Source organism: Podarcis pityusensis (assembly GCF_964106645.2).
Source record: "Podarcis pityusensis genome assembly, chromosome: 3".
Classification (NCBI taxonomy): domain Eukaryota; kingdom Metazoa; phylum Chordata; class Lepidosauria; order Squamata; family Lacertidae; genus Podarcis; species Podarcis pityusensis.
The window spans coordinates 1,967,626-1,995,162 of record NC_138026.1 but is presented as its reverse complement, the minus strand read 5'-3'; the positions used below and the strand labels follow the sequence as shown (position 1 = coordinate 1,995,162).

Below are 27,537 nucleotides of genomic sequence, written 5' to 3'. Positions count from 1 at the left end.
TCCTGCATTGGGTGTTGGAGTTAATGATTACCAGATATTTTACTAGTAGATCAATGAAAATAGCCTATAACTTGAATATCCCCAACCTTCATTTTTCTAATGTGTGAAACATGCTACAAGTAATATCAACATTCCCTGACTGTGAAGTCTTTAAATAATCCAAGATGTATTTTAGCAGCCATCAAAGTAGCCTGTTAATGAGGAAACTGGATGTGCTCTTTTCACACACAGCTGAATGTGTGTGAGCTCAGAGTGGCTGGGGTAACCCAGTCAGATGGGTGGCATATTAATCATCATCATCATCATCATCAGCAGCAGCAGCAGCAGCAGCATCCACTTCCCTGCAGATCATCAGTTCTTAAGCAGACATGTTCACACATGCCAAGACCTGACAAAATCTGGAATCAAACAAGATTTGATTCTACAAATCTTTTGAATATTGCGTTTTGAAAAAAGTATCTGCAGTTTAACCCAATTACTGGTGTTGGCTACAAATCAATATCTGAGGAGAATATTACAGGTACCATAGGGAACAACATCCTGTATGTTATGAGTGAAAGTTGGCATCTTTAGTAATGGTGAGCACCACCCCCCAGAAAAATGCACCCGGGGCCATTGCCCTGGCAGCCCCCCTCCCCCGCTATGCCCCTGAGTGGTCCAGAGGGTGGCAGTGTGGAAAATAACCGTATGGGAAACATCATGGAAATGGAATGTGAATTCTGCGTACAACTGAATCCTGCTAAAACGGGGCTCCCAAGTCAAGCTGCGCTCCCTCTGAAGGCACATCGTTTGGGCTCCATCTTTGTCACTGGAGGCTCACGTGACCTCTATGGTGAGGAGTGCCTGTTACCAGCAAAGATTGGTGTGCTAACTATGCCCTTTCCTGGGCAGGGATAGCTTGGCCACTCTGATTCACATGTTGGTAACCTTGCAACTGGACTATTGTAATGTGTTCTATGTGGGGTTTCCTTTGGGAGTAGAAGCTATGGCTGGCACAGAATGCCTCAGCCAGGTTGCAGAATGGAGCGCATGGACACACACATATTACACCTGTGCCGAGGGAACTGTACTGCCTGCCAACCGGGTCCTAAGCCATGTTCAAGGTCAAGTTGTTAACCTATGAAGCCCTACACAACTCAAGACCAGGTTACTGTAATATCACACCACCTGGAGAAATTCTACTTTTTAGATTGTAAAACACTGATTAGAGATTTTTGAAAGGTTAATGCTTTTAGATAAAAACGAATAAATGGAATGAAATGTATCTGGGGGAGGGGGGTCATCAGGCAGTTCAAAGGGTAAAGCAAGTCATCCGCCCATCCCCCGCCCTTGCAGGTGTTCCAGTGGCATCCTGAGGGGAACGGAGGTGAGCTTGGATCTGAGAACTCTGTATTCCAACTGAAGCCTTTGACTTTGACCCAACTGGGCTACACTCACCCACCATGGACTATAAATAGGGTATTACATCACTATTCTTCAGAGCTATAAGTGTAGGTATTTTGCAAAGCAACTTTGGGGAGCAGGGTATCATAGTGTCTTGAACACATCCTCCATGTCGCTTTGCTGCATTGTGGATCAAGCCCCACCACGGAAGTTTTCTTGGCACAAAGGAAAGGGCACGTTTCATGACAGCTTGGGAGAAAGAGCTGTTTGGCAGGCAAATGCCATGTTAGGGCGCAGTATAGGAGAGATTTTCCTATAAGAAATCACCACTACCCCATTTAAGCTGGGGCTCTTGGGAAGCATTTTTAAGGAATGATTTAAATGAAATTGCAAGCTGAGCAGTAGAGAATATGGGCTGAGCTGCTGAGAATATAGGGAGCCAGATGTTGGGGTCAGATGCACAGGTCTGCCCAGTGAGGCAACTGAAAGTATGAAGCTCATGTAGGCAGAAGCAGCTGTTCCACATTCACCCTTCTGAAGTAGGCTTTGTTCAGGTAAAAATACTATCAATGGTGGGAGCTGAATCATCTGCTGTATATCAGCCAAGAGCTCAGGGGCTTTGTTTTCATGAAGTTCAAGAAAAATAGGCAACACAGATTTACTGGAGTTTAAAACAAAGACCCAGAATTTCAGGAAATGGCACAATTCTGCACTAATCCTTAAGAGTATCTACAGCAGAGCTCTATTTATCCAAAGCTTGTGCAAGGATTCTGTTGTGCATCATGATTCTGGGCATTTTGGGAAAGCAAAAAGTGTACAAAATGCCAAGTTGTAAATACATTTATGCAGAAGTGAGTTCTTCCACCGAGTTCAGCGAGCCTCATTGCCTACCAAGTATTACTAGAATTTTGGTTTTCCATCCCTATAACTTAGTGGTTCTCAAAGTGTGTGGCAGGAGAGGATGGCAAATGTGGTGGGACATTTCAAGGACAGCCAATGAAACATTTAAACATTTCAGTGTACTATAGTATAACATCAAATTATTTGCAGAATGTGAATTCTTTTCAAACTCAAGCCCTGCTAGGAGTTTTTTCTTGTTGTCTTCCAATGTATTTCTTATCAATTAAAAAATTGGTGTGGCATTCATTTTGTCCTCCTGAACCTGAGTAAAATCATTTCTTGAAGGTGGCAGGTATCAGAAACAGGAGCTGAAGTTCCACCATTATGGCAATATTGCCTGTGATAGCGATCTTCGGATTGTGTTTCCCTCCAACTATACCTGCATCCCTGGCACTGTGCAGTCACATGGATGGAGGAGGGGTGACACAAAAGGGACACTGTCTGGACTTTTGCTTAGCCTACTCCCAGGGAGGGATTCTTGAGAACCAGCTGACAAACTGCTCATGCTCCTGACTCTCAAGGCTTGGAATTCCCCTGGGAGACCAGCTCAGGATTTCCACAGCTCCCACAAGCCTTGAAAACGACCCTGTGGAGCTTCCTATAGGCTGCTCAGGTCTCTCTAAGGCAATGCTTTTGTCCAGGTCTTGAATCAAAAATTGCCAAACATCCCCCACCCTAAGGAGTCAGTGATGTCTGTAGTTCTCAGTTTACTCAGGAATGCTAGATATGAAACCATAATCAATCTTCAATCTCCTCAACACAGCATGTTCCAAATGGCATGCCACATGTTTGTTGAAAAAATGATTCTGGCAAAACAGGTTTCTGTTTGCTGTTGTTTCTAATCTTACAAAGGTGCTTAAATGTGATGCCATGCTTTCCATTTTGTTTCAATCATTCACTTTGCCTTTTATATCATCTTCATAACTAAGTATCGCCTGGCTTTCTAATCCACACAGTCTGCAAATAACCAAACAAATTATGGGTGTTGACAACAGCCACCACATTCCATGAGTACAGGGTGCTAATCCCAGCAGTGAGCATCTACGTCTCACCAGGATTCTCTTCCCACCATTATAACTGGAGGAAAAAGTGAAGAAAAGGTCAGGGCTGGAAGGGTTAGGCAAGTTCAGGAAGAATAGGTCTATAAACAGCTACTAGCCAAATTTAGTTCAGTTCAGTTGTATAACACCCCACCCTTTGACTCCCAGTCTTGAGAAGGGCGCCCAAATGCAGCTCTGTGGACCAAAGCTGCTTCCAGACAAGCAATCCCCACGGTTAATAAATCATTGCTCTTCTGCTGTAAGCTAGAAGTGGCATTGGCTTTACGTGCTGTTGGGGACATTGCACTTTTAATGGATATTTGCCTTGCTGTGTTCCATCCACATCCACTAGGTATGGCATGGCTACATCAACTTGTTTTTATTATTGGTTGTTAGCTGCCCTGAGCCCGGTCTTGGCTGGGGAGGGCGGGGTATAAATAAAATGTTATTATTATTACAGGGCATATGCTCTCATTCACCTGAGCAGCCATTTGGGAGGGTGAATTTCCAAATTATCCTTATGTACGTTTGTTTAATGCTAAGTGCTTATTTAAGCATGACTGCCCGATACAACCCATCAAATGTTTAAAAAAGGGAGGGTTTACTGTTGTTAAGAAGTTGGATGGAAACACTGGGAAAACATGGGAGAATTTCAAATGAATTGCAGTCCCAGGAAATTGTCAGTGAATCAAGCATGATGATTTCTCCTTCAATGCCTATTGTAAAACCAGCTCAAGAGCGAGTACATTTGAATAACAAATTGTGGGGAGCAGGAGGGCAAAACCACATCATACTCTCCTTCCGAGCTTCCAGTCGTTTGGCTAGATGATGCTTGTAACAGTGTTGGACTAGATCTGCAGTTCCCAACCTTGTGCCTTACAGGTGTTGCTGAACTACAACTCCCCCTGTATCTGACTATTGGCCCTGCTGACCCAGGCTGAGTACAGCTAAACAAATACCTGCATACATGGCTGCAATGGAACTCAATTTTTCAGAACTTATGGTGGGTGGCTAAGTATTAACAGACGGGAGGGGACAATATTACACGGTGTGATTATATTCCATCAAACACCACCCACTACTTTTGAGATAGATTTTGGAGGCATAAAATTGAAAGCACTCATGTGTGGATGAAGCTCACAGTTTTGAATGCACTATAATAAGATAACTTGCCCCAGTGGGGAAAAAATATAGGAACGAAAATATGTTTTGGAAAAAAAGTTTAATTATTGGAGCTTCTGGAGGAGGAACATGGTGGACAGAACATCTTCTGTTGGCAGGTTGCTGATGGAGATCATTACATGATGATTGATTGATGATAGCCAAGACATCAGTCTTGGCTATTGAATTCACTCCGGAGATAAGAATGAATGGGGGATTAACTCTGATGCTCTGAAAAAGCCATTTTGCGTGGACAGGCGGAGTCCCCAGATCCCGCGCGGTCCCCCCGTCATGTGGAATAACGACTCATGACAACGTGCTATGGGATTAAATTGGCCACAACTTTATTAAATTTCAAATGTGGGTAGACCTTGGCTCAGGCATTGGGCGTTCTCCCTCCCCAGTCCTCAGCTGGGGACCTAGGGAGCATCAGGGTTATCCAGTGTGGGGGGGGGGCGGCTCTGGAGAACATATGTTCAAGCAGAGATAGCCGCCCCCGTTACGCCGCCGCCGCAGGGGAGAGCAATGACGACCTTTCGGCGTACGGTCAAAGCCTCCCTTCAGAAACCCCTTTAATGGGGAACCCTGGTATCGCCGCCGCAAAGAGGAAGATGGACTAAAGGATTCCGCCCAAGGCCTGATACCGCCAAAGTTGTGACGTTTTGCTACGGGAAAGGCGAAACCTGCCAATGCAGGGAAATTCCTTTCCGGCCCCTTTAACAGCGACCTTAACGTAGCAGCGCCCGCATACCTGCGAAGAAAAGTTAACCTGCAAAACCTGTGAAGAAAAGTTAGCCTGCAAATAAGACATTAACTGAGGGTGGGTAGGGTGGGAGAAGCTCTGGAGCCAAGTGAGGATTCCCAGGTAAGATCCTCCCTCTATTGTGTGGGCAGGTAATCCCTCCCCTACCTGGCCTGGTCTCCTTGGCAACGCTTCCCCCAGGTGGGATTGGACAACTGACTGAGGTAGGCGGAGACCTCCCGGTATCCCACCTGAGGGAAGGCAAACCAAGCCTATGCTGTTGGAGCCACTCCAGATCTAGGGGCTGCGTGCGTCCACGCAAAGGGCGCCCCCCGTTTTAAGCGGGGAGCGGTCATTCTACTTTGGGAGACTAAGGAGCTGTCAGCTCCTGGAAAGTGAGCGACTTAGAGTGGAAGAATCATAGAATCATAGAATCATAGAGTTGGAAGAGACCACAAGGGCCATCGAGTCCAACCCCCTGCCAAGCAGGAAACATCTCGCCTACAAGCTCTAGGGAGCATTTCCTGCAGCAGCGTGGGGAGGGGTGTGTGCGGAATCTGTGTGGATCTCAGTTCAGCTACTGATTGATTGATTGACTGTGACTGCAGAAAAGCCCCCCATCCAAACAATGACCATCATTAGTAAGAAAAAAAATTAATTTTAATTTTTATCATCTACAATACTTTTATTTATTTTATAGTACAGTACATTGATTTTTGCTTTCATTTTATGGATCAATGGCCTCGTTAGGTAGTAAAATTCATGTGAAATCGCTGTTTTAGGGGTTGCTTTTCATCGTCTGGAATGGTTTAATCTGTTTTCTATTACTTTCTATGGGAAAGCCTTGGTTTAAGTGTGCTTTGGTTTAAGAGTGGACTTCTGGAACAGATTAAGTTTGTAAACCAAGGTACCACTGTACATTGGAAAGAGGAAAACTATTGCTGATAGAGTATTTTTGGAAATCCCGGGCTGAGCTACTCCTTGAGGCATGGTTCAACAATATCTGGATACTTGAAGTGCTAACTGGGAGTATGTGTGAAAAGTGAAGGCTTTTCACTTGAGTTTAGCGAATATCCAAATAAATAATCCAATTCATATTTAAAATCTTGAATATTGTATTCAATTTCAAAATTATTTATTCTGTAAAATCATTTTAGACTGTGATGGGAAGTGTCAATGCATCCAATATGAAAAGCATTGCCAAACACTAGTGGGGCTAAATAATCTCCTTTCCATGTGACCCATTACCTAGTACTCTTCAGCCTGCGATTAATCACAGTATATGCCCCGATTCATTCAAAGGAGGTGTCTTTCCTCTGTGCTTTCCAGGCACACATATGCAATAGCATGTATCGGTTAACGTGTCTTCTAGATTGCTGAATACATTTGTGAAACCCAAGGAGATTACTCTCAACATGTCATTCTTTTGTTGATTTTTTTTTATGTCCTCAGAAATTTCCATCAGATTTGTCAAACAAGAGTTTTCTTTCCAGAAAGCTTGCTTGCTACTTTATATCAGCTCATATTTTTCCAGATGTTTTGTGATCTCATCCCTTACTAATGACTCCAAGACCTTGCCTACTGTCAAAAGCAAATTTTACTGCAAATCTGCTAGTCCTTGACATCATCTCAGGCCTAGTCTTGTGGCATGGATTGCATTTACTTCAGCCCAGTCCCTTGGCACCTCTTTTCTTTCAAATAAACTATTAAGTCTTCTTTACTGAACTGATATAGATTCCATCTTCTCTTTGTGAGACCTGGAGCTCTGAGAGTAACTAGCCAAGTTCAAAAGCTTGCTCTCAATCTTTCTTTAAAATGATTTCTTTCTAGAGATTATAGGGCTGATTGTTCTGATATAAAGCAAGACACTGCAAAAGAGAGAGGCAGAGAGTTTGGTGTATTAAATATTTACTTGCTCCTAGAAATTGCATTCTCGAGAATCCCTCTTCTCAGGCTGGTTCCTATATCCAAAAGGCTCATCAGTACTACAAAATGACTTTATAATAAAACTCTCAAGGAAACTTGGAGGCTTGTTTGCTATTTTCTGTAAAAACAGTTCAAGACTATGGTAGGCCGTGGTGGCAATGGTTTCTGAAATCTCCAGCAACATCAGGGCAGAACAGCACGTAACACTACCTGTGCTATGATATCATATCCGTGTGCATTGTCCTGCCCACACTTCTTGTCAGTGGCAGGAGCATTAAGCACACAATACAACGATGTCACAATCCAGGGGTGAGTATTCTTAAATGTTACAGTGCAGACCTTGACACAGAACGTTGCTTTTTCACTGCATCCACGTGAGAGGCATAACATGTAGTTCTGCCCTCACAGAAATACATTTCCCATTGTACTTCAGAGCAAGCATGAGAGTTACACCAACTTATTTTTAGTGAAACCTCAAGCCCCAATAGAGCAATGACACTGGAAGGAACACTCCCTCCCGCTTCAGCATTTTTGCTGGTGAAGGCAATAATATTGACAAGTTAAATGACCTGCAGGCCTTGACCCTCATTTCACTCCACCTTTCTCATTATGACAAATTGCCCTTTTGATTTGCTCCCTCTAATGATATGTTGGGACTTCAGGGCAAGGAGATGTGTTTCCAACAGGCACCAAAACCACACAGCTGCTGGCGCCTGTCGTACAGCACAGGGGAGTTCATTCCAGAAGTGGGTTCACCGTGGAGAAGCTCCGTCTCCCTGTTACTGCTAGATGAAGTTCTGAAGGCTGTGATATGGGCAACCGGATCTCCTCCAAAGACTAGTGATCTAAAGAGATCTATACATGCGGAGGTGTTCTTTCAGGAAATGACATCCAAAAGTTGTTTTGGGCTTTGTCTGTTATATGTTAGGCCACAGTTGTTGTCTGTATGGAAGCAATATGTAATTAACAAGCAAAAATGGCTCCTATGCTAAAGAATGCCATGAAGAAACATGCTTTTAACAGTGTTACGGCTCCATGTGTGTCAAATTCTCATGTCACAGAATCACACTATTATAGAATCTTATTGCTAGAGATTCATTTAGTAGAAGGAAAGACAGAAGCCCTTCAGCTCTCATTGTCATCAGCCTAGTATTCCAAATTTGACCAGAAACACATTGGCCCTCTTCGTTTGGGACAAGGTAAACCTCACATAAAATGGTGATGTAATGGCATGTTCTAAAAGGGCACTGGGCTGTGATGTTCCTGTGCAACATCAGTGAGCAGCTCACAAGCAGTAATGCAAATAGCCATTCACAGTTATAATTTTTGCTTCTTGCTGAGTTCTTCACAAACATTTCAAGACATTTTTGGTTTTACCACAAAAGAAGCTATGCAGAGGTTAAATGAGGACAAGCAATTATTAGCCTCTATCAGGCCTCCAGAAACCAGACTAAAAACATATGAGAAAGAAATTCCTGTGGCAACAAGAAAGAGGCAGACACCATGGAAGGCATATTGTTTCAACCTTTATAATATACAACTACAGAAAGATTAATTGGGGTCAGCTCAAATAGGGAAAGGGGATTCCCCACACTACCTGCATCTGAAGAACTTGCCTGGTGGTCTCCAGGCCACAAGTATCCTTGAGGGCTGTGCTTGCTGCTGTTTGCTTTGCCATTTCCCAATTCACACTTCTTGAACCACAATAAAGACAAAACACAATTCTTATCTGAAATTTGCTCTTTTCTGAAGTCATAATGCAATGCAACTAACCTGCACAAAAATGCATATACTAGGAGAAAGTGTGCATAAACATGCATATATCTGTGAAAAACAACATACAAAAATACCTCAGCAGAAATGGCTTTCAAAAACTGCACACAAAATTTGGGAGAAATTCGCACTAAAATGCTGGCAATTTTCACAATTAAAAACATTGCAAACTGCTGTGGAAATACGGAGAACTGAACATAAGGTTAGAAAAATGAGAAACTGAAACTGACAGGGTTGTCCATCCTCAGTGCTCCTACTTGAGCCTTTGGGCAGGTCACCACTCCAGCAGCTGCCCAGGCTCCAACTCTGACTCAGTTCCCCACCCTTTGTTGTCAAGTTCAGGTTCTCTTCATCTCTGCCCTTGTTCACTTCCTTTTGTATTTTAGATCTGATATGCTCCTTTCTGTGCACTGTCTTGGTGGTGTCAGGACTACCTTTTATCATGGAGGATGTATAGAAGCTCTTTGGCGCCTAAGAGGTGTGCTCTAGAGGCTTGTGTTTAGTTGTCTTCCTTCTAGGGCATTTCCTCTTTGCAGTAGGTGAACTCTGTAGGTAAAAATAACAACAACTCTGAATGAAGTTATTAGGTCAATCCATTGTGGTTAGAATGAAGGATAATTAAAGATGATTGTGGTAAAACCAATCAGTATGCAAGCATTATTAAACAATTCATCACAGCACTAGGTGGCTATTTATTAACCATTTACAGCAAATCCTTTTATCTGAATAGACCAGTTTCTTTGAAGAGCTTGGTAATAATGGAAAGTCCGGAACAAGAGGCTGTGTGCAATGCTGCTTCTAATCTCTAGCTTTCCAGTCCCTTTTGACCTTGAGAGTTTTTGGTGTAACCATTTTTTGGGAACTGCCTGAGACACCATATTTCATTATGAAGAGTGAGGGTGAGCAATGAGGTATAATGACTTTCTGGGAAAGGAAGCGTAAACTCTGGGGCTGCTTGGCCACATTCCGTTACAGAAATATATCAAAATCAAATGGAATTCTTCCAAAGATTAATTGTTCATCCAGTTCAGTTTGTGTAGCCATTCAGAGCTACACTATGTTTAGTCAGTGTAAACATGAGCTACGTTTCAAGGGAAAGGTGCCATATGCCCGGGATGGGAGATCTGTGGCCCTCTAGATATTGGGGGACGGCCCCTCTCTGCAGCCTGCACCTTTGGCCACCCTGGCTTGGGCTGACTGCAGTTGGAGGACCACAAGTTTCCTATTCCCTTTGTTGCTATCAAAAGTGTAAAAACATAAAATTGCTTTGTTGGATCCACCTAGTCTAGTATTATGTTTCCAACAATACCACAAGTTTGCCTGGGCATCTCATAATCAGATGGCTGCTGCCTCAGGAAGTGGAGGCCCCAGGTATAGATATGGCAAGAACCTACTGATATGCCGATCCTTCATGGATTTGCCTAGCGCCTTCATTATATATTTTTAGGGGCCAGGTGAAAACACTCCTCTTCAACCAGGCCTTGGGCCGATTAATACTCTACAGCATTTTCAATTTTTCTGTGGAGGTGGAGACGCTCCTTCAGGCATATGGGGCCGAGGCCATTTAGGGCACATATAGCAGAGGGGCTGTGCTGATTGTTTTATTAAGTGTTACGAATTATTTTGCTTTTCTTTCGTTGCATTTTTATTTTGCCCAGTAAGTTACTTATTTTCTACAGAAAAGTGAGATAAATTAAACAAAACTAATGTCCAAGGGGAAAATCCTTTTTAGGGTCGGGTGGGATGAGCCCACTAGTAGTCAAGTGCACACATTCCCCAAACCTTTTGACCACTTAGTCGGTCAAGCATATTTCAGCTGGGGTGTGTGTGGAGCTTCTAGGGACTCATCTATAATTGCTATTTAGCTTAAAACTTTGAGTCAGAACAAACGGCTGTTGCTTGTATAAACAGCTTGTCTGTCTCTTTCCCTCAGGTATTTATAAAACACCTATCTCCTTGGTATCTGAATGCTGATGTTGGCTTTATGGACAGTGCAGTATTCATTGCATCCAGCTTCCATGGCTGTATATTTTCTTAGTTTCAATCCAGGGCATAAAGATCGTACATTCCACCCGGAATATTTTTAAACACTTTTTAAAAAGCTGTGCTGCTTATCAAACAGCTAGTGAGGATGTTGGGGGAAGGAATCACACTGACATTTTCACCAGGCTCCTCCATGCCTAGAAAGTCCAGTAAGGGCCAGGGAGATGATATAAATGCCCTACTTTCAGGCCAATGTTGTTTTATTCTTCCCTCTGAATTCCCTCTGAATTCTCCCATCAGCAAAATGGCTCACTCAGTAGACCATGAGAATCTTACTCTCAGGGTTGTGGGATTGAGCCCCAGGTTGAGCAAAAGATTCCTGCATTGCAGGGGGTTGGACTAGATCAATGTTTCCCAACCTTGGGTCACCAGCTGTTTTTGGACAGCTGCATCATCCCTAGCTAGTCAGGGATGATGGGAATTGTAGTCCAAAAACAGCTGGAGACCCAAGGTTGGGAAACCCTGGACTAGATGACCATCGTGGTCCCTTCCAACTCTATGATTCTATTATTTAAACCTTCGCCTCATGCCTAGTGAAAGGAGGGGGGACTATGATCACAAGAGCAGGAGATAACGTGGCATGAGGGCTGGCAACCTCAACCCTGCAGTGTGGGAACCCCTTGCTGAGGAGTTCAGTGCCTGGACACAGACAGTCAGGTCTTACATCCACAGCAGCAACCAGAGGAGGAACAACCACTGGGAGGAGCACAGAGAGAAGAAACACCATGGTGCATCTGCGGCAATACAACCAGACGCCTTCATTTGCCCCAGCTGCAACAAAACATGTCTCTCCACAGCAGGCTTTTCCAACAGTTTGACTTCACCCCCCCAAAGGTGCACCCCTCCATTGTCTCCCAAGACAGATGGATGCCAACAGCACAAATTTCTGGAAGATAATGCTCCCAGTGGGTACTAGTTATGATGGATATATACTACATCAAGGGGCCAAATGTGATCAGTCACCTCATAAGCTCAGCTTGCTGACTAGGTGAGTAGGAACATTTCAAAAAACAAAAATCAGGACTATCAAACTGACATAATCTTTAAGGTCATTTCAACTTTTGACTTTATTGATCCATCACAAATAGGTGGTATAAACAATTAAATTCATGTTCCTAAACCATTTTGAAATCTTAGAAGCTTCACAGAACCAAATGAAAAAAATAAATCTTCTTATTGTACATTTATACCAGGCAGGCTTCACAGTTCCCTCCCCCCTTTTTTTTAGATTGCTATTTTGATTTAAAAATAAATAAATAGTGGAATATGCCGTTATTTTAACTTTTTGAATTTATGTCCTCCCTGACAGCAGGTAGTCACAGTTGCATTCTTGGGTGGGTGGGTGGAATTAAAAGTATAGATGCAGGAAATAAAATTAATTTTAAAATATATGAAAACATTCATTCTGTTCATCAGCCCAAAGGAACAGACTAGCCTCTGACTGATACCCACCACAGACTGTAGTTTCTTGAATTGATTGATTAATAGGACAGAAATGAGGAGGTGTGAATTTATTTTGGACTTCGACAGGGTTGAAAAAGGTTTGGCAAGACTCAGCTGGACTTAATCTGCATTTTGAAGCCTCTGAACTGTGACCACCTACTGGCAACTTCTGCTGTGTTTGGTCCCACAGAAAGGAAACATTCTGCTCTAGACCTCCTTTGGCTCCAGCTCCTGGCTTCTGAAGGTACTTAAAAGGCAACAGCAAGCCCATTTCAAACGAACTAACTACCTTTTCCCCCTGGTGGGACTGAGGGGATGTTTACAGGGCAACATACAAAATAGCGAAGGGAAGAGGAAGGGAGCAAAAACAATTCCCCATTGCTGATGCTGAAAGTCCTGTGATGATCTTCCATGCTTTTGAAATAAAAAATATAAAATGGAATTCCGTTGGGTTCTGTTTGAAATGAAATGTGGCCAGTCATTTAACTGCATAAAAGGTAGCAAAGGGACAATAAATAACACTTCAGATGGGGGGGGGGGAGCTAGGGGGGAGGCAGAGGAAAATGCTGAGATGCAGTGAATTTTATCTGCATGGAGTTCGAGGGGGGGGGGAATCCGAACACCAAAAGGATTTTCTGCAGTAGAAATAATTAAAAACAAAGCTCTCTTGTCAAAAAGGCCCAACGGTCCTCATCAAACCTTTTTCTTGGCAAAGGTAGGAAACACCCTCAAATTTAAAACTACTGTAAGTAAAGAAAGATACTGTAGTGATTTGTTTTTACTTATCGTTTAATGTTTTTGATAAACTTTTTAATAGAACAATGTTCAACAGCCAGACAAGTCAGGAATGTGCTTTTCGGATGTCCGTTTATGCTTCTGATTATTTTCCCAACATCAGCAATTAAATGCAGATTTTTCTACCCCGATTGCCAGTGGATGGCAGACATTTTGTGTACACATGGGGACAGTGGACACAAAAAACTCTCCCATCAAGTCACTGTGCGCATGCATTACACAGATACACTTGCACAATAAGAAAGCATCGCCATTCAGAACAGTTCTCCCTTGTTTCTTATGATGATTGGCATTTTCCTTGCAATTTTTGTTTTTAGGATTTAATTTTAGAAATTTAAAGAAAAGAAAAGATAAGGTGCTAAGAATTTGGAGAAGTATAATGAACTATTGTAGAGGCTGTGAAGACAAGGAGATGTCTTTTCTTTTCTTTTCTTTTCTTTTCTTTTCTTTCCTTTCCTTTTCCTTTTTTGCTTTTCTTTGCTTTTGCAATAAAAGGTAAAGGTACCCCTGCCCGTACTGGCCAGTCTTGCCAGACTCTAGGGTTGTGTGCTCATCTCACTCTATAGGCCGGGAGCCAGCGCTGTCCGCAGACACTTCCGGGTCACGTGGCCAGCGTGATGAAGCTGCTCTGGCGAACCGGCACCAGAGCAGCACACGGAACGCCATTTACCTTCCCGCTGATAAGCGGTACCTATTTATCTACTTGCACTTAGGGGTGCTTTCGAACTGCTAGGTTGGCAGGCGCTGGGACCGAACGACGGGAGCGCACCCCGCCGCGGGGATTCGAACCGCTGACCATGCGGTCGGCAAGTCCTAGGCACTGAGGTTTTACCCACAGCGTCACCCGCGTCCCTTGCTTTTGCAATAGCAACACATAAAATTGATCTGTTCCTGCCTGTAGGTCAGAGCAACTTGGCAAAGAGATTAGAAACTGTGATGATTTTTTAAAAAATGTCTACATAATTATATTCCCCTGCTAAGACTGCATCATGAGTTTTAATTCCAGTCTCATTTACACATGTTTAAAATCAAGAGCTATCCATGTTGTAGTACTGAACTGAAATTCATGTTTCAAATGCCAAGTAAATTATGTAGTCCCCTATTCATTCCTTTAAAATCAAGCATTGCCCTGTTTTGCTTTCTTGTCGGCGTTTCGTGACTCCAAACTGAATTACCACAAAAACCCCTCACATTCCAGAAATGAGGGAGACCGTCTTTCTAGGCAGCACAAGAAACTTCCAACAAAGCGTGAGCCGTGGCCTTTCTCTTTTTAGAAACCAAGCACCAATTAGCAATATCCCACCTTGCTCCAGTGAAGAAACCCCAGAGGTGTGGCTCTGGGAACTGGAGATGCACAGAGATAACATATTTTAGAAAGGCTGGTTGTAATCAGTTGGGGATAGAAAAGCAGGGCAATCTCAGTGGCTATGGAAAACCAGACAGTCCTCACCTTGACCTGCATTCAGGAGGGATATAAATACTTTTTAGCTATCCATCCATTCACGCAGGCCTTTAGCTGACAGTTTTATGAATATTTTACACTGCTAGTTTTGCTTGGCCTTTGCAAGTTGCTATAACATCATATTAAAATGTTTTTATATATTTTTGTGAGTCACCTTTGGAGAGAAAGTGTGGGTTATAAATTTGAAATAATAGATAAATGTCTGAGAGTTTCACACAAAAGTGTGGCTTTCCGGAAGCACCCCAGGGACTCTGAACAGGTGTAGGTTTAGTTTTTTTTCAAACTGGCAGCCAAGGCAACTGTCTTCAGGAGACATTGCCCGGAAGGTGGGGTGGGGTGGGATACCTGAGCATAACTTGGGTGCACTAGTAGGTGCTGGAGGAAGGGGAGGAAGCCCAGTGAAGGTGCCTGCATGCTGACGGATCAGGAGCGTTCCACACAGTTCCCGGAGACCAGCCTTCTGTGCCCAGGTAGGATGCTCTGAGGCCAATAAGACACGGGGCTGCCTTCCACCTTAGAGGCTGCCAAGCCCTACCCTCTCCCTGCCTCACTGGACTTATCTCCTGGAGTCAAAAATTATTCCTCACATTGATGGCTCCCACAGCTAAGATGACCATTTATCAACTAAATAACATTTGAGTACGTAAGCTTTTGAGATACATAGAACCCCACACAGAAGCTTATGGGGCTCTGCTGCCACATGGAATAGCTGTTTTTTACTTCAGATTCTTACAAAAGATTAACACAGTTCACTGAAATGTGCTAATGAGGCAGATGAAACTAGACGTATGCACAAACACACGTACATGCATAAATACAGCCTCATCAGCCTAGTCCACAAGGTGGCAACAGAGCTTTAGAACTTGCAGTATGCTGCAAAGAATCTGGCTACTTTGAGGAGAACTTGATATCCCTGTGGCATGCCGTCTTCGCAATAAAAGCTATTCTCCTTTTCACCTTGCTATGCTTTCATATATATATATATATATACAGAGTACTCTGCATATTTCAGTGTTGCTGGGTAAAAAGCACTTTAAGGTATGAGGGTTTTTAAAGAGCTATTTTACTTGCTTATATTGACAAAAATAGAGGCATTATGAGTACAGTTAGACCCAGACCAAAATGCAGCATGTGACGCTGAGTCTTCAATCTCTTGAAATGGGTTCTGGATTGTGGCTAAGGCTAAGCCCAGCTATCAAGCAATGTTCCCCAAGTCAATTTGCATCCTTCATTTACAGAGCCTTTTAGGACAGTTTGATTTTGAAGGTGTTTCTCTTATGGGAGGGTCTCTCTGTGGGACTCTTGCCCCATTATCTCTGCTCTCAGGGTATGAGAGACTGGCCAAGCACCTTGGTTGCAAGAGGCCCTTGGTGCCAGTCCTGCTCTGCCACAGCCACATTGCCTGTTTGGGAGGATGGAGATTGCAGGGACAGAGGCTACACACCAGACCTGGGACAGCAGTTACAATTCTGGACTTCCGTGTGTACTTAAATTCCACATAGCCTGTACAGGGCTTCTGTCTTCATTCTTTGCATTTATTTATAGTTATTATTTTATATTTATACCTAATATTTCCAATTTGAAAAGTTGTCCAGTTGCAGGAAAGAGTCCGCTTTAAACAGACAATAATCATAGAAGCACCTTTTTTAAAAAAAGGAAAGGAAAGGGGGGGAAATCCGAGAATCAGTAGCAATAAATTTTGTTGACTGACTAGAAGAGGTGGCTAATCATGATTCAGGGGAGGATCCTGATGTAAAAATTTTGAGGACTGTCTCTCCCAGTACAGAGACCTTTTCTCAAGGAACGGGCAGAATCATAGCAGTGATGTGCTATGTTCCTGGCTCTCCGACCTGTGGTTTCCAGGGATAAATTCAACTCTGTGCAATTTGTGCAAATTTATCACATAGTATGATAATGAGCTTGTCCTAGCTGCCAGCAGGAATACAAGTCTAACAATATGATGAAATTTAAGATTCTGCATTTGGCATTTATGTCCCCCCCCCCCCCAAAAAAAACCCCTCAGCCCTGTCATGTTATTTATTAGCCTTTTTCATGGTCTCCAACAGTAACACTTCTCATTTTTCAAGTTAACTAACATTAACAAATTGGAACAGTCCTACAGCCCTTGAAAGGAAGGAAACATTACTATCTTAAGTTTTCAAGTGAATAACCAAAAACCGTTAAGTTCAGAAGTTTGGCACTTAATGATTGCCCAAGGACACTAACACTGGTAGGGAAGTATGAATGTGCCTCAGTCCATTAGGACATTTATTCCCCTTTTTCCATATTTTCCATTTTGCTGCAATTGGCTTATTTTGCACAAGTCTTTTCTATATTTTTGTCAACTGATGTGTAATTCTTTATTGTGGCGCATGACAGTCATGCATATGTCCAGCCATCAACAGAGAATTACAAACTGAGTTAGTGAATTACCAGAGAATTACCCTTGTTAGCTTTTTGTAGCACCTTAAAAACAAAGTCAAGAAACAACACTTCAGGAAAAAAGGAAAGCTATGAAGCTATGATAAATATGTAAACTTGAAAGCAAATTATGTATCTATTTATATATCATATGCATGTGTTAAAATCAAAACAAAAAATCTTTTGCTGTAAAGAAGGAAAGCAAAAAGCATTCATAGCAAAATTCCTTGTTGCGATGGGAGGACAAACAGGCAGATAAAAAAAATATCTCTTTGATATTCCATTTTCAAGGATATCCCTAAGCAAAGGTGCATTTTTGCTACTCAAAACAGTACCAAAGGACACACTCAACACCAGCAAAATACATTTTCTTCATAAGTAAAAAGACTTGGCATCTTTTATGGCATTGGTTTGTGTGATAATTTTGCAGTTACTCAGACTTCTGAGCAATAAGCATGTGAATGGTGCCGTAGGATATGGTGATATGGTAGCCTAGGAAATTGTTGGAGTTCATAAATTGTTTGGATTTGAGAAGCAAATGTTTCAAACTCCTGAAAAACAATTCTCACTAATCCATGCACCAGCTTTCAGTAATTCAAGATCTGTTAATCAAGATTGTTCTGAAGAGAAAATGAGATAAGAATATTGTAACCTGTTCTGAACCTATGTGAAAAAATGTAACAGGAGTCTTAAAATTAAATTATTATTTATTATTACTATGTATTCAGTTTATATACTGCCCTTGATCTGACGTTCCCACAATTTACATAATTTACATAGCATAATAATGCAAAGGCAATAAAACAATCACAGAAAAAAATCACAAGACAGTCCCTCCACATTTAACAGGCCACAGATTGTTTAATGGCTGAAGGAGGAATGCTTTTGCTGGCGTCACCGTTACACATTCTTAGGCACCAGGCAAGCCTCTCTGGGGAGAGCATTCCACAAATGGGAAGCCATCGCAGAAAAGGCCAGATCTTGCATTGTCACCCTCTGAACCTCGGGGGGGGGGGGCACAGAGAAGGGTGCGGGATGACAAGCACAGGGTAGGGGGCGGTTCGTATGGGGAGAGGCAGTGCTTCAGGTATGGAGGTCCTGAACTATGTAAGGCCTAGAGGTCAAAACTTCATAGGGCAAAACTATTTCAACAATTTGAATCCTTGCTTAGAGTTTAGTCCTTGCTGGATCCAGGAATTAGAACAATCTCGGGCATACAGCCTCCCCTGCCCCCCAACTCATAACAATAATCTATTTGATGGCATCACATACTTGGTCATGGACACATACCCAACCCTTCCTATTTTACGCAATGAAATTATTTTCAGCAGCCCACTAGTATACACATAGCCTAAACATTGATCCCACTTATATGGATATGAAGTTTGAAAACTCACAAAAATGTTGTCAATTTTTTAATGACAAACATAGAAATAAAACAAGACTTGGGTCATAATCTCTTCAGGTTCCTAACAAGCACACTGTCATCTTCCATTTCTGCAGGAGTCAATACATATCTCCATTAATCTACTATGAATTTGGATCAACAATGTTTTAAAAATAAATAGGCAGGCTGGGCTGCCGTTTGCACTGGAAACATCAGTAGAAATTCTCTTCTCGGCTGAATTGCCGATGAAGAGCTGAACTGCATTTGTAAAAAGAATGACTTATTACAACAACAACAACAACAAACACCTTCCTTTTGTGCTTCAGATCAAAACAAAATGTGGTCTGTTGGGAGCACAGTCTTCTCTCCCCCCACCCCACCCCCTGGCTTCAAAAACACAAGATCCAGATGCAAGCTATTTTTATTTGTCTGAAGGATATGGCTTCATAGCACATCTTCTCAAGAAGCTTAGGAGCTCCCTCTAGGTTTGCGTGTGGTTAGAGTCTGTCCAGGCTGCTCTGAATGTCTGTGCGCCATTTTCGATTTCAGCAGAATTCAGGAATGATTGTCTGTGCATCACAGGACTGTGTCAGGCGGTTCTTCATTTCCAAGGTTCATGTGGGTTACTAGGATCTCTTGAAACTTTGGATAAAACTATGAACATGGTAACACAATGACCTACCTTTCAGAGCTGATGTAAAAGTTACTAAGAACATGTATAAAGCATGTTCAACACCTCAAACTGCAGTATAAATGCCATTGCTATTACTATTACAGAGTCCTTTTGGAAAGTTTTGGTGCAGGCGCTGTGAAGGGCAGTTAGGGACGGGCAGTGGCGTAGCGTGGGGGGTGCAGGGGGGGCCAGCCGCACCGGGCGCAACATCTGGGGGTTAGGGTTAGGGGGCGCAAATCCACGGGTTAGGGGGCGCAAATCCTCGGGTTAGGGGGCGCAAATTACTTGCCTTGCCCCGGGTGCTGACAACCCACGCTACGCCACTGGGGACGGGAGCACCCTGGGATCCAGGGAACAGGAGGTTTACTTGGGGCTTATTTTGATTCTGTAAGAAATGTCCGAAGGAACAGTAAAGGGTGGGGGAAATGGAGCAAGCTTATTAACTAAAATTATTTATTTTACTTCTTTTTACATGTAATACTGAAAAACAAGACAATTCAAGTTATTTAAAGATGTATCAAATGTTTTCAGCTTAGAAAAGAAAGCTTTTTTCTATTATTCTTATTTTATTTTTAAAAGCCTAAGAAAAGAATATGAAAACATCAAACTTCACCCCCCCATACTTCCCTTTTATATCATCATAAGCTGAATGGATTTTTTAAAAAGTTCTGAAAACACATACATAGACTTAATTTTCCCTGCTGACATTCAGATGCCAACTTTCAGCCTAGGGCTTTTTTTTAACAGCTGAGTTATACACCCTGAAAAATAAGAGGCTTATATTATTATAAAAACATTGAGAGTCCTTCTACTATCGAGGTATGAATGGAAACGGACATATAATAATAGTGTCCATAGTGTGGAAAGCAGCAGCAGCAGTAGCAAAAAGTGAAGGAGCCCTTACTCAGCATGAGAAATTCTATATATCTTGGAAGGCTTTCCCCAACCTAAACATTATTGCTAAGAAAGGAATAAACAGTTTAAACTGCTATTGCTATTCATCGAGGGCTCACACATCAAGCGATACACAAAGCTGCTCTCTGAAAGCTGAAGTGAAATATTCCAGACATAACTCTTTCTTACTTGGAGCTGGACAGACTTTTGAAGAGCAGCTAGAGAAATCCCAGCCCCCCTCCTGTTTGAGAGAAGCTTTCTAAAGAGATGGGACCAGGGACCTCCACATCCACACAGTTCAGTTTGTAGTCACAGCTACTTGCTTCTGCAGCAGTACTGTACATTCCAGTCAGATACGTTTTAGTTTTTAAAATGCTTTATTCTTTTTTAAACAAACACACGCATATCAGGACATAGCAAGCAAAAGCATTCAATACAGAATGAGCAATGATCAAATGCAAATTTACAGCAGATACAAACAAGCACAAAACAGAAAAAAACCTTCCCTTTGAAATCTAACACTGGCCAGCAGTAAGTGCACAAACCTGGAGAAAATGTGAAAGGCTGAGTTATATCTAATTTACAAAAGTTATAAAATAGATGGAATGAAGATTAATGTCTAATAACATCAGTGCAAAATGATAGTCGACAGTCTTGAGGATGCTGGTTGCTCTGCAACATTCAGAAGAGTCCAAGGAGGCCACCCCATGCCTGCAAACGTGTCTGATTTGAGCCAAACTCTGCTGAACTTATTCTGCTGGATTACATAATTTTTCTAGAAGCATCAGATACCAAACTTGATCCCACTAACCCTCAAATGTAAAATGGGTGCCGTGTGTCCAGTGGTGTGCTATTTCTAATTTAGCCACAACCAACAAGAACAATAATAGCTGCTTACATGTTAACCCTTGCATGTTTTCTGGAAAGGTGGATGATGACACCAGTTGAGGGAAAGGTGGGATAAAACATGAGATAATAACTGTGATCTCTTGAAATACACGGCACCACAGGGCACAACCGTCACATACCATATCGGCCTGAACATAAGCCTCACTTTTTCCCCACATTCCAATCGTAAGGTCCAATTTGCGACCTTAAAAAATAGGCTTTTACGATATTGCTGCTGAAGCAGACATACGGTAAAACAGAACGGGTGTGAGTGCCTGCCAAATTTTAAGGGAGTGGCTTATATTTGGGTATTGTCTTTTTCCATTTCCCCCCTTGAATTTTAAAGGTGTGGCTTATTTGCAGGTGTGGCTTATATTCGGACCCACACCGTATGTGCCCTGCAGTGGCCCCCCTCCAACATTCAGAAGAGAGGGCTGGGTTGATATGTCCCCGCTTGATATGTGCAAAGTACCAATTCTAACAATAGTGTTAACATGTTTTTAGGGTTGCCATATTGCAAACCTAAAAACCAGGACATTCAAAAATGGTTGTTTTAGCACATTTGCCCGATTTACGAAAAATAATCCAGGACACCGTTTTCAGAGGTGAAAATGAGGACTTCCAATTGATTATGCCATTCTAGTATCTAAATAATCCATTTGTTTATTTATTTAGATTTCATAAAGACTTTTCATAATACAATAAAAAAACAAACTGCTCTAAACACCCTTTTAAAGCCTGATGGTACCCTTTTCAGTTCAAGGGCTGCTTCCAGAGGAGTGATGAGGAACAAGAATTCCTGATCCCAATCACTTCCCACACTGAACCTGGTTTCCAAGCTGGGCTTGGGGTAAAATTTCTCCCATCAGATTTTGATAAAAATTGTGAGATGGCTGTTGTAATCAATAACTTTCTACTTTGTCAGTTTTAGTTTTGTCTTTCCTATAATTCCAGAAAGTTCTAAAAAGGGAAATGTAAAAGGCAAAAGTAAAATAACATTTTAACTTTTCTTGGGAGATGGGGGAAAAGCTGCATTTCCTTTTAAAGAAATTAGTAACAAAAATATCAGTTGTATAATGTCCAAAAAACCCCTGTACATTTGTTACTATCACACAGGCATAATTTCCTCAGACTTTTCACAGGTATATTGTAGCTTCCAGAGTTCCATTTAGCACAATTACAGGCTATAATATGAATTGTGTGCCAATAATCTGTAAATAGATACAGACATCTTTATGTAAATCTAAGATCTTAGAATATGCCTCTAAAGTCCCCAAAATTACCAGGATGAGAATAAAGCAGAAAATGTCACTCCCACTTCCTGAATTCAACAAGCTGATATACGAGCAGAGATCAAAGATATGGAATACATGATTGGATATAGGACTGTAATAATTATAGGATTTTCAGTTCCAGGAGTATGATATCATACAAAATTAGAACAGGCTTGAAGGGGAGAAAGATATATCTTGCCTGCAATTCATTTTTAAAAGCCTATATTCTGTTTAGGGATGGAGGAATCTATCAATTTTGGTTTCTTTCAGTTTCTCATTCTTCCAATCTTAAGTTCACACCATTTCATTATTAATACCAGCATGCAAAGCTGTATGCACTTTTTGTGTGTATTTCTCTTAAGATACGTATTTTTGCAGGCAATTTCTCCTAATATAATGCACTTTAAACATTATTTTCATTAATAAATACATTTTTCGGTGCACACCTTCCCCATATTTTGGTATGCATTTTTGGGCTGGAGAACTGCATGGAAAATTCAGGGAAGGTAGAAACTTGAGGCAGCTGCATTTCAGTTTCACGTATTGGTTCAGGAAGTGCAAATATGGTAGGTTTGCATTTAAAAGTCAACTGAATAAATTTCTCTCTGATGTCTAAATCTATTGGCCTTTCCAGTCTGTTGTGAAGTGTTCTTGTTTCTCCCAACGGGCAGCATAATCTCCTAATCTGTTTATGAATACTGATGCAAATGTTATGCCACACCACTAAAAGCTGAGCAGCATCTCCTTGAAACAGGTGAGAGATCAGGTGAGGTATTCCCCAGTGGGGAATGACACGCCCCCATCAAACCCCAAATTCTTATTTACCCATCTATGGGGAGCCATCTGTACACCTGGGATACTTACAATCCTTCCAAATGTGTCTCGAGCATTTCAGACAACACAATACGTATTCTAGGGAGCACAGTCTTAAGTAATTTAGAATATTGCTTTGCTTGTTCACTAAGAAATTCTTCTTAAAATACAAGTCATTGTCACCTAGGTGAATCAAAAATACTTGAGCCAATTAAACGGGTTGAACCAGAAAATATGTAGGATGTGGTTCTACAGCTTAGCTCTGACAACCATGTTGATCAGTCCCGGCGCTGAGCTGGTCCTCAGCAAACTCCCCATATTTCCCAGTCTTGCCCAGAAAATGATGCTGTGGCCCAGAATAAGTGTGCCAATGTCCCCTATGCCCCCACCTGCAAAACAAACATCACAATCAGCCTCGACAAAAAATGACTCCCTTGTGAAACTCAAAGCTCCAATCAAGCTCCCATAGCCCAAAATAGAGAAAGGATAGAACAAATCCATTCAAATAAATAATTAACTATCCAAATCCATTACAGCCCAAAATGAGCAGGAAAGAAGAAAAGTCAGGAAACGAGAGATCTGGCAATGGCCCAAGGCACTATTTGTTTTTAAAATCTTTTGAAAACTTATCCTTTTGAAAACCTAAAGGCCGTGGAACTCCCCCTGCCCTACTCCCTGAGCGCAGAAGGGACCTGAGAGGCTGCCTCAAGGGGTGAAAGGAGGAGCTCTAAGGAGCCAGGACCTCCTGGAAAGGAGCCCCCAGTCCTTTCAAGCCCACAGGGAAAATTAAGAAACAGCCAAGGAGCACATGGCCTGATGGGAAAGGAAGAGAAGAGGCTCCTGCCTGCTCCTCCCTCCTGTCTGAGGCTTTACCTCTATCTACCACTCTTTTATTTGCTATTAAAAAAATACTTATTAAACGAAATAAACCAAAGATAAAGAGCATAAAGTAATGCTTTGACAACAGGTTGAAACTTGCTCTAAAACATTACAAAAAATACCAATTTGTTAGGCTGGTTTGTATGTATTCTTTTATAAATATGTTAGCTCAATCACAGTTACCATGGACCAAAATGTATCAGCCCATTCAGATATATCTGTCACTCTTTCTGAAGTTTTGACAAGGGTTTTGATGTTTATTTTTTTTAAAGCTCAGCAGGTGAAGGAGCACTGTGAGGAGTTTTGTGGAGAGTCCTTCCAAGCCCCTGGACACAAAGCCCACCTTTTTATCGTAAACAATTTAGTTCTTTTCCAACTGGCAACTGCATTGCAGATCACCCCACAAATAGGCAGCCTCTCCTCCTGCAATCTTTGGACAAAGAGCCAGCAGCTTCACACCAGACTGAGACTTTGGAGAAAGCACAAGAGGAGGCTCTGGGGTCTAAGGGGAAGCAAGCCAGAAGGTCATGTCCCTAAGGAAACTAAAGATCACCTGCGATGCTGTGAGCCCTGGAGGAGCATGATGAAGTTCTGATCTGTAAATCATTCTGAACATTTGGAGCTGCCAAATCCAGGTCGGAATTTGGCTGAAGCAGATTCTTTTACCACCCCTAGTTTATTTACTTCTTTCCCAAAGTAACAGATGCCAGTGCAGCTACAGGTTTAGAATCTCATCCATCAGCGTTTGATGTGGAAGTCTCCTAGAAACAGGCTTTTCCTCCAGACCTTCAGAGGAAGGAATCTGAAGGGGGAGCGGGAAGCTTCCCACTTTTCGGTTTTGCCATATCCGTTCGAAACCAAGAAGCACAGGGAAGATGTGGGTGTGGGTGGCCCTGACCTCACTTTTCACAGTTCAGCAATAAATTAAGACTCGCTTTAAATTTTAGGTTCCTTATTATTCTCTCTCCCTGCTCTTACCTACACCATGAGAGAAACCTGTTGCCTTGGCCTCCAGTAGATTCAAAGGCAGCTCTCTGAGAGCTGACTTTAAGGAGTTACTCTTTGGACTGCTATAGCTTAGAAAGAGCACCTATAAATTCATGGTCCTCTTTCTGCTATATTTTGTTAACTTTAGGAAAAAACTGATTCTGACCAAGTGTGAACACTACAGTGGGCTGCAGATTACAGCTAGGAAACTTTCCTGCCTTGTTATTCTTCATTCTCTTTCTTGCCCTGCATGTGTGAACTATTTTGTTGATTTAACCATTCACACTTCTTGCACATTTCTCAAGTGTGCTATAATGGAGTGAGGGGTGACGCATTAAACCATTTCATGCATTAAAGTGAGTTCCACTGCGATTTGAAAACTGTTTCCCTAAGACTACATGTTTGTTATTTTATATGATGCTCTTGAAAACCAGCACATAGTTTGGCCTTGGAAAACACAACGTGAAGGCAGAAAGGGACTCATAGCATGCAAACTGTGTTATCCTAGGGCTAGGCCATTCCATCGAGAACTACTGATTGCTCTTGGAAGCTTTCTAATTGTGAGACGCTTCTTAATTCATTTTGGCTTGAGCAAACTAGTTGCAGATGTAAATTCTGCAAAGCAAAGCCCTTTCTTGAAGACATTTTAAAAATCCTTTTTTTGTGTGTGGGGGGGGGCTTTTTTCCTTGCCCACTGAAATGCTCTTCAGTCTTGCAAGGCACCTGCTTTTAAAGGAACAGTGCTAGCATTTTATTATATTTTTCTTTGTGTGATTGCAGTGCAGGAGACTGGTGGTCATCGGATGGGGAAGCAGAAAAGGGTTATTATTTGTACAGAAGGGGGTCTGGTTCTTGTCAGCACAAGAGACACCCAGGTGTTTTCAAAGCAGTCCCAATGCTGGGCCCTTTTGGAGCTGATCTCAATTTCTGTTTCCAAACTACACTTTCAAGAGGTGTCAGGTATCGAGAACCCTTTCCAAATGCCAAAGCAAGCACTGGAGGAGAGTTTTTTTTAAAAAAGGGGGGAGGAAGAGGGGGGAAGTTCCTTCTTGAAGAAAAAGGCAGTTGTTCCAACTTGGCTGTTTCTTTTTAAAATAATTAGTTAAACAGTGTATAAAAACAGGTAAGTCTGTTCTGCAAGGCTCAGGGACTTGGCAGTCGCCCCTCCCTTCCTTCCTTGTGTTAGTAAAATTTTTGTGAACCACCAGTTCACAGGACAAGGGGAAGGAATTGTATCACCATGACCTAAGGCAACCCAGCTTGTAAGGGTAAACCATAATTTTTTAAACCAACATGACCTCTCTGTTAACCCTTTCACTCTAACATTAAAAAAGGGGAGAGAAAGTGAGAGAGGCAAGTTTACAAAACCTCTGTGAAGAAAAACGAAGAAAATTTACCTGGCAATTTCTCCTCCAACTCTTTCCTTCCTCTTTGTTTTTCTCTTCAGCTACACGGGCACAGCATTGACTGGGTGTCAGTGCTCTTGGCTGATGGTTTTGGTCATGAAATGATAAAGCTATTCTAAGACAGCAGGGCAAGACTTGCTGAGCGTATGCATTTGCGGTTTAGCAGGTATTATAGGAGAAACATCCTAGAGTAACTGAATACCTCCTCTTCTGAACAATATTGCTTGATATCTGTCTTTACTAGGCAGGTCTCAAATCTTCACACAGCAGCAGCACTAGGTAACCACCTTTGGTAGGAAGGAGGGGATGTGCATTTAATCAACCAACCAACCATTCACTATGGCTGCAACAAAGCTGTTCAAGCCAACTCCAGCATGAATGTGCAGCTGCAGAGTGCCTTGACGTTGGCTATAGGAGGGTCCTTCAGAGACATGCTGTAGGTTGAAATAATTATAGCCAGAAAGTGTCAAATGCACAGGCAACAGAATATGACAGAATCTCAGAGCTAAATACATTAATGGCCCCCCAAAGCACTGCATTGTAGTATTTTTTTTTTTTTTTTTTTTTAAAGACTCATTGATTCATCTCTGTCACTGGAGGTCCAAGTGACCTCTGTGGCTCAGTTCTTTTTACCAGTTCTGGCTGGTACACCAGACGGGACTGTTCCTGGAGCATAACATCCTAGAATCATAGAATCATAGAGTTGGAAGAGACCACAAGGGCCATCGAGTCCAACCCCCTGCCAAGCAGGAAACACCATCAGAGCACTCCTGACATATGGTTGTCAAGCCTCTGCTTAAAGACCTCCAAAGAAGGAGACTCCACCACACTCCTTGGCAGCAAATTCCACTGTCAAACAGCTCTTACTGTCAGGAAGTTCTTCCTAATGTTTAGGTGGAATCTTCTTTCTTGTAGTTTGGATCCATTGCTCCGTGTCCGCTTCTCTGGAGCAGCAGAAAACAACCTTTCTCCCTCCTCTATGTGACATCCTTTTATATATTGGAACATGGCTATCATATCACCCCTTAACCTCCTCTTCTCCAGGCTAAACATGCCCAGCTCCCTTAGCCGTTCCTCATAAGGCATCGTTTCCAGGCCTTTGACCATTTTGGTTGCCCTCCTCTGGACCCGTTCCAGTTTGTCAGTGTCCTTCTTGAACTGTGGTGCCCAGAACTGGACACAGTACTCCAGGTGAGGTCTGACCAGAGCAGAATACAGTGGCACTATTACTTCCCTTGATCTAGATG

General features: G+C 42.2%; 1 protein-coding gene across 1 annotated transcript in view; it reads right to left on the bottom strand.

The window, feature by feature from the left end:
* Positions 1 to 8,665: 8,665 nt before the first annotated feature.
* Positions 8,666 to 27,537, bottom strand: part of SUPT3H (SPT3 homolog, SAGA and STAGA complex component) — a gene marked incomplete at its 5' end in the record, with an annotated part of 301,070 nt that continues 282,198 nt past the window's right edge. The window contains one exon of the mRNA XM_080997473.1: positions 8,666 to 9,471. The remainder of the gene's footprint in view (positions 9,472 to 27,537) is intronic.